We start from the raw sequence: 6,853 nt of genomic DNA, 5'->3' as shown, positions 1-6,853 counted from the left end.
AGTAATTTGACAGAAGGGAAAAAGGGGAGCAGAGTGAATTTAAAGTGTGGTTTCCAATTCCCAAACGTTAAATTACAGCAGATGGGATAGAGAGAGAAGATGGGAGGGCAGGAGAGGGGGGATAGTAGAGGATAGAAAAGGTAGCAGAATACAACAGTTACTAATATGGCATTTTGTAAAAATGTGGATGTGTAAACAGTGTGATTGTGCAACCTGTATATGGGGTAAAAATGGGAGTTCATAGCTCACTTGAATCTAATGTAGGAAATATGATATCTCAAGAGCTATGTAATGTTTTAAGCAACCAATATAAAAAAGAGGTCTTCATTTTTCTTTGTAGTTGAGATCTCCTGTTTCCGTGACATGTTTAGTTGTGTTCTCTCCTTTAGTCCTCCCATGCTCTAGTTATTCTGATATGGAAAAACTAGCTGATATGCCCAACCAGTCTGTAAATCAGGGACAATTTGTCATTAAGCCTAAAGTCACTTTACATTTGCTACAGTCATACTAAATACACTTCTTTGTTGGGAGTTTCAAATATATTTCCTTCAGCTAGATTACAAGTACCTAGAACTCCCATTCTTGTTTATGTAATAGTAACTTCATCAGATTAAATGCTGTACTCTGGAATAAAATAAAATAGGAATAATTTACTCATAAGATTCCTATGTCAACCATCTTTATTTACAAAATACTATCTTAAGAATTATAGTTTCATTGAGCTTCAATTGGAGCCAAAGTATAGTCAATTACTGAAGTAAAAGCAGTTACTTAAAAACTAAAAATGGGCTTGGAGAAGACCTATCCTTCATCTTCAGCAAGCATTCACTCAGAGACTCCATGTGATTTTCTGTGTCCCTTAGAACTTGTTCTCCAGCTACTTTAGAGTCCTCTAATGTGATTTTTGCTTTATATTGGACACCTCCTTGTTCCCTGTGTGCTTCAGCTTCTCCTTGTATTGTTGGTCTCTGCGTTTGCGGAAGTTGGGATCCTTCATTCAAAACCTCTTTGATTGCCAGCTTCAGTTCCTCCTCATTCACTTGAAAGAGTCTCCAGTTTGTTTTAGCTTCAGCTATTTGTGATCTGAGGGATTCAGATTCACCTTGGAGGGACTGTATCCTTCTTGATAGATGCGCCATCGTTTCATCCTGTTGACCATGTTTAGCCTTCTGTGCTTTGAGCTCTTCTTCTAGAAAGAGCATTTCAACGCCATGGCTGGATTCGGACCTATGCAGCTTTTCGTAGGTTGCCTCCAGATGTTGTGCTTCCCTTGAACCCTTCTCAAACCTGCAGTAATTTAAAGATGAGTCTAAGCCTTCATGTTCTCTTTCAACAAGGCTAACTTTTTCAAGAAGTCCACATTTTTTTTCAATAAGTCCAGCAAGATGTAGAGCCAGCTTTCTTTCTCTTCCCACGTAAAGCCTGCTACTAACTGACTGAAAACTTCTCCAGAAAAGTGAGAGAACAGCCAAAAATCCAAGAGCTGTACACATCACCAACTCCCAAGGAAAGCCGTAAGGAAGATGGCCTGGCTTCATGTCTTCGGACAATGCTGCCACAACCCTGGGTGCTTCTTCCAGAACCACCCACTAGTATGGCTGAGAGGCAGCCCTAGGCTCCTCCATCACGCCAAGACGGCTTTGGCTCTTGCCACCACAACCACAGTCTGCCCAGGCAGGCCAACACAGGCTGTGGACACTCAGGTGTTTGGTCAGGAACTCCAACCTGCACCAGGCAACGGAGCAGACCACTGTGATCCCCTTCAGGGGCTGAGCGTATGGCGGGTGGTGGGCGTATGGCGGTGGGAGCCATGATCAAGGGCTCCCAGGAGCCTTGTTGTGCTCAGGTGCCCATCAGGGGAGTCTTGTCCCCTTCCCTACCCAGTGCATCCTCGAGTGCCACAGGTTTAGCTCCCTCCCACTGCAGCCAGAGAGATTTCCTCTCCATGCCACCCACCCCTTGATTTGGTTTAGGCCAGGCCAAGGCGGGCCTTAGTAGGAAGATTCCATCCAGTCATAATAACATTCAGTTTGATGTCACTCAAATTCTAAAGCTGTCTAAACTGTTCAAACAGCTTTTATGGCCTATATTGGTCTTTGTGTCCCTTGCCTTTTGTTTTAGTGACTCAGTCCATTCCCTGCCCTTGTGCTCTCCCTATTTCCTTCCTTCCTTGCTTCCTTCCTTATTTCCTGGTTTTTCCCCTTTTCTTCTTCCTTCTTTTCTACCTCCCTCCATCCCTCCAACTTTGCCTCCCTCCCTTCCAACTTTCTCTCTCCCTTCCCTCCCTTTTCTTTTCTTGCAAGTGTTTGGGGTGAAAGTTCATGGCAGGCCGTCCCCAAGCTAGGCAACGTCACTGCCACTGAGCTACAACATCCGCAGACCTGCTGCCACTTCCTATGCAAGTAATTTGAATTTTCTCCAAATAGAAACTCTCACATTAGTCTACTTTCAAAGTACTTTCACAAGAGTTGCTCACGTGGGCACAAATCAGTTATGACAAGTCATTTTTGAAAAGCACGGCACAGCTAATGTTCCTAAAAAGAAGGAGTTGAAAAATTTAGTTGGTTTTCATGTCAGCATTTCTAGACTAGTATTTGTTGAAAATTCTTCAAACTCTTCTTTCAGATTTTTTTTTTTTTTTGGACTTTTCATGGGCTTGAAAACATCTAAGGAAGCTGGCTGGTCCTTATAAATATATAGCCAAGAGAAGGATGGATATGACTCTCTGAAATGGATGTAACTCCTGAACGTGAATTATATTGTTGATGTTAAGACAAAGAGTTCATGGCTTGATGTACAAAAAGGACATCCCAACATATTGTTTTCCTCCCAAGTTAACACTTGACTTGTTGATGAGTCACATATGAGGTTCGAAGGAGAAGATGCACAAGTAATCACTGGTTTTGTAAGCATGCAAGTTCCAAGCCCATATTCCACCATGCATGATTCGACCTGTTGTTATTTACACTTACACGGCCAGAGCTGTATCACTGTTTAAAAGTTGCCAAATGAGAGTAGCTTGTTTTCCTCTCCAGCACCTGTATCGAATGACCAGCTTTCAAGTGGACTTCCCTGAGCCTTTTTAGTATCTGAACATGCGAGTCCAAAACACTTTAGTCCTACTACTAAGAAGGATACTCACCGTAACACTGTTTTTCTGACCATTAAATGGACAATAAGATGACCCTGGTGTGCAAAGAACAGGACTCAGTGAAGATGTACTGCCTGCTGGTGCATGACACTTTTCTAGGTCTTACGGGCCATGTGGAGGAATCAGCCCAAACACCTTGAAATAGCACTCAATTCATAGTTTACTTAAGGACGGCTTAGGGAGAACTCCTTTCCTCTGAAAGTGTTACTTCAAACGAGATGAGAGTCGAAAAGAAGGTATTGAGAACACTAAGTAAAATGGCTGTGCTTTGTGGAATTGGCAGGATTCATCAATACATGTAACAATGTTTGTCACTGCCTTTGGACCTAACACGTATCAGTGTAGATGAACAGAGACACAGTAAGAACGATAGCTGGCATAAAACACCAAGGGGATGGGGCTAAGCTGCCTTACTAGGTTTACTTTTTTCACTCTGGTGGCACTTTCTGTTGTCTGTATGAACAGAGTTTCCAAGTACTTTCCCACTTAGCCGGCCTCTCTGTTATTCATACAGTTGAACTACCAGGGAGAGATGGATCAGTTTACCACCTGTGAGGCCTTTTATTCCACATTTTCTGCCCATTACATGCTTCTGTTTTTTTCAGCTCTTCCTACAAGCCCCCCTAATCCTGATCTCTCCTTAGGCCTTATGATTTCTTTAAGTGTCCCCTTTCATGGAGTCATGTGTACAGATATTATACCTGGTTCTATTGAACTCTACTTAATTCTTTCTCACCTCTGTGCTCCTTTTACCAAGTCACTCCTCAACACTTACTGTAACCCTTTGAATTGTTTGTCCATTGTCCTTTAAACAACTCTTTAAAAATTGAACCATTTCGCATGCAGATACAGTCTTCTTGATCTGCTATTAATCCCCCACTACTGACATTGTAAGTTATTGAAATGTACACTTGCAGACCGTTTTCAGATTTTTGATTTCTGTATATCTATCTGTCTATCTATTTACAAACATAACATGGTATTCTGAAAGTGTCGTTGTGCTTTTGGAGCTCTACTTTGTGTTTTTCAGAAGCAGGCCTATTACACAGAGATGAATCCATGTTACCTAGATTGAGTTCAAACCGGTATGTGCACTGAGATTCCCATTATATTCTTCTACCTACTAATGGACAGTTAAGTTATATCCAGACCTCACCCCCTCCCCCATTAAGTAAAACCCCTGTGGAGAGACATGTAGATGCCTTTATGAACATATTGATAATTTTTCATGGCAGTGTTTTCCAAAAACCAGTTAGTAAAATCAATGTATTCCTTTGCAGCCTGAAATTACCTTCATGCCAGTTTACTGGTATAAGAACCGCAGTATATCAGCAACTATTCTCCAATAGTAGTTCAGGCAGAAGTCATTCTAGATACCAATCAGTGAGGGATCCTCCATGTATTTTACACAGCCCATGGCAGGGGACATCCGTCCACTCGTTTAGAGCAACTGATGTTTTATGCTGGCAATTTAGGTATATTTAAAGGACTGATTTGAAAACAGGTGAGACAGACTGATTAGATTTATTATGTAGGTTGGCTTTGTTTTTCTAGGCCTGAATTTTTCACATTTCAATTAATTGTAGGTCAAGTATCAGGCAGATTCTTCACTGGGCTTCAAATGTGATAAAGCTGCTTCTTATTTTTAAGAAGGCTGTTGCAATCCTGCATTTATTTTAACCTCAGTGCATGTTTTACACACAAGCACACACACACACACACACACACACACACACACACAAACACATAATTAGAGCACATTTAACACTCAAATAAAGCTTTAACTACTAAATCATAAGTAGGGTATTTTTTTAATAAGTATTGTGTCTTGGTCTCTACTGGGGAAACATTGTTCAATGTGAGTTTTCTGGTTTGTTGTAGGGCAGTGAATGTTCACTTGTTGGCAATGATATAGAAATGGGGATTAAGAGTTTAAAAGTTTTTATACTAGGTAGGCAGAGTCAGAGTATGGAATCTAAGAATAAGAAATTGGGGAATTTCCTCTTTGTTTCTTCATTTCAATCTCCTAATAATTCATATATATTTTCCTAAAGTCTCCCAGAAAGCAAGGACTAAGTCAATCCACATATCAGTGAACCATAGCAGAATGCAATCCTGAATTTCATATAAGCAGTCATAAAATCAAAAAGACAGGTGCTGGGGTTTTGACTGAGCACTAGAGTGCTGGCTTTGCACTTTCAAAGGTCTTGAGTTGGATCCCCAACACCATAGGTGAAAGGAATGAATGAACCAATGCATGAGTGTATGATGAATGAATTAAAGGTATAAGGAGGAGGAGGAAGAGGAGGAGGAGGAGAAATAGAAGAAGATGATGAGTAATTTGACAGAAGGGAAAAAGGGGAGCAGAGTGAATTTAAAGTGTGGTTTCCAATTCCCAAACGTTAAATTACAGCAGATGGGATAGAGAGAGAAGATGGGAGGGCAGGAGAGGGGGGATAGTAGAGGATAGAAAAGGTAGCAGAATACAACAGTTACTAATATGGCATTTTGTAAAAATGTGGATGTGTAAACAGTGTGATCGTGCAACCTGTATATGGGGTAAAAATGGGAGTTCATAGCTCACTTGAATCTAATGTAGGAAATATGATATCTCAAGAGCTATGTAATGTTTTAAGCAACCAATATAAAAAAGAGGTCTTCATTTTTCTTTGTAGTTGAGATCTCCTGTTTCCGTGACATGTTTAGTTGTGTTCTCTCCTTTAGTCCTCCCATGCTCTAGTTATTCTGATATGGAAAAACTAGCTGATATGCCCAACCAGTCTGTAAATCAGGGACAATTTGTCATTAAGCCTAAAGTCACTTTACATTTGCTACAGTCATACTAAATACACTTCTTTGTTGGGAGTTTCAAATATATTTCCTTCAGCTAGATTACAAGTACCTAGAACTCCCATTCTTGTTTATGTAATAGTAACTTCATCAGATTAAATGCTGTACTCTGGAATAAAATAAAATAGGAATAATTTACTCATAAGATTCCTATGTCAACCATCTTTATTTACAAAATACTATCTTAAGAATTATAGTTTCATTGAGCTTCAATTGGAGCCAAAGTATAGTCAATTACTGAAGTAAAAGCAGTTACTTAAAAACTAAAAATGGGCTTGGAGAAGACCTATCCTTCATCTTCAGCAAGCATTCACTCAGAGACTCCATGTGATTTTCTGTGTCCCTTAGAACTTGTTCTCCAGCTACTTTAGAGTCCTCTAATGTGATTTTTGCTTTATATTGGACACCTCCTTGTTCCCTGTGTGCTTCAGCTTCTCCTTGTATTGTTGGTCTCTGCGTTTGCGGAAGTTGGGATCCTTCATTCGAAACCTCTTTGATTGCCAGCTTCAGTTCCTCCTCATTCACTTGAAAGAGTCTCCAGTTTGTTTTAGCTTCAGCTATTTGTGATCTGAGGGATTCAGATTCACCTTGGAGGGACTGTATCCTTCTTGATAGATGCGCCATCGTTTCATCCTGTTGACCATGTTTAGCCTTCTGTGCTTTGAGCTCTTCTTCTAGAAAGAGCATTTCAACGCCATGGCTGGATTCGGACCTATGCAGCTTTTCGTAGGTTGCCTCCAGATGTTGTGCTTCCCTTGAACCCTTCTCAAACCTGCAGTAATTTAAAGATGAGTCTAAGCCTTCATGTTCTCTTTCAACAAGGCTAACTTTTTCAAGAAGTCCACATTTTTT

Source organism: Callospermophilus lateralis, unplaced genomic scaffold (assembly GCF_048772815.1).
Source record: "Callospermophilus lateralis isolate mCalLat2 unplaced genomic scaffold, mCalLat2.hap1 Scaffold_65, whole genome shotgun sequence".
Classification (NCBI taxonomy): domain Eukaryota; kingdom Metazoa; phylum Chordata; class Mammalia; order Rodentia; family Sciuridae; genus Callospermophilus; species Callospermophilus lateralis.
This window is presented reverse-complemented; position numbering follows the sequence as displayed.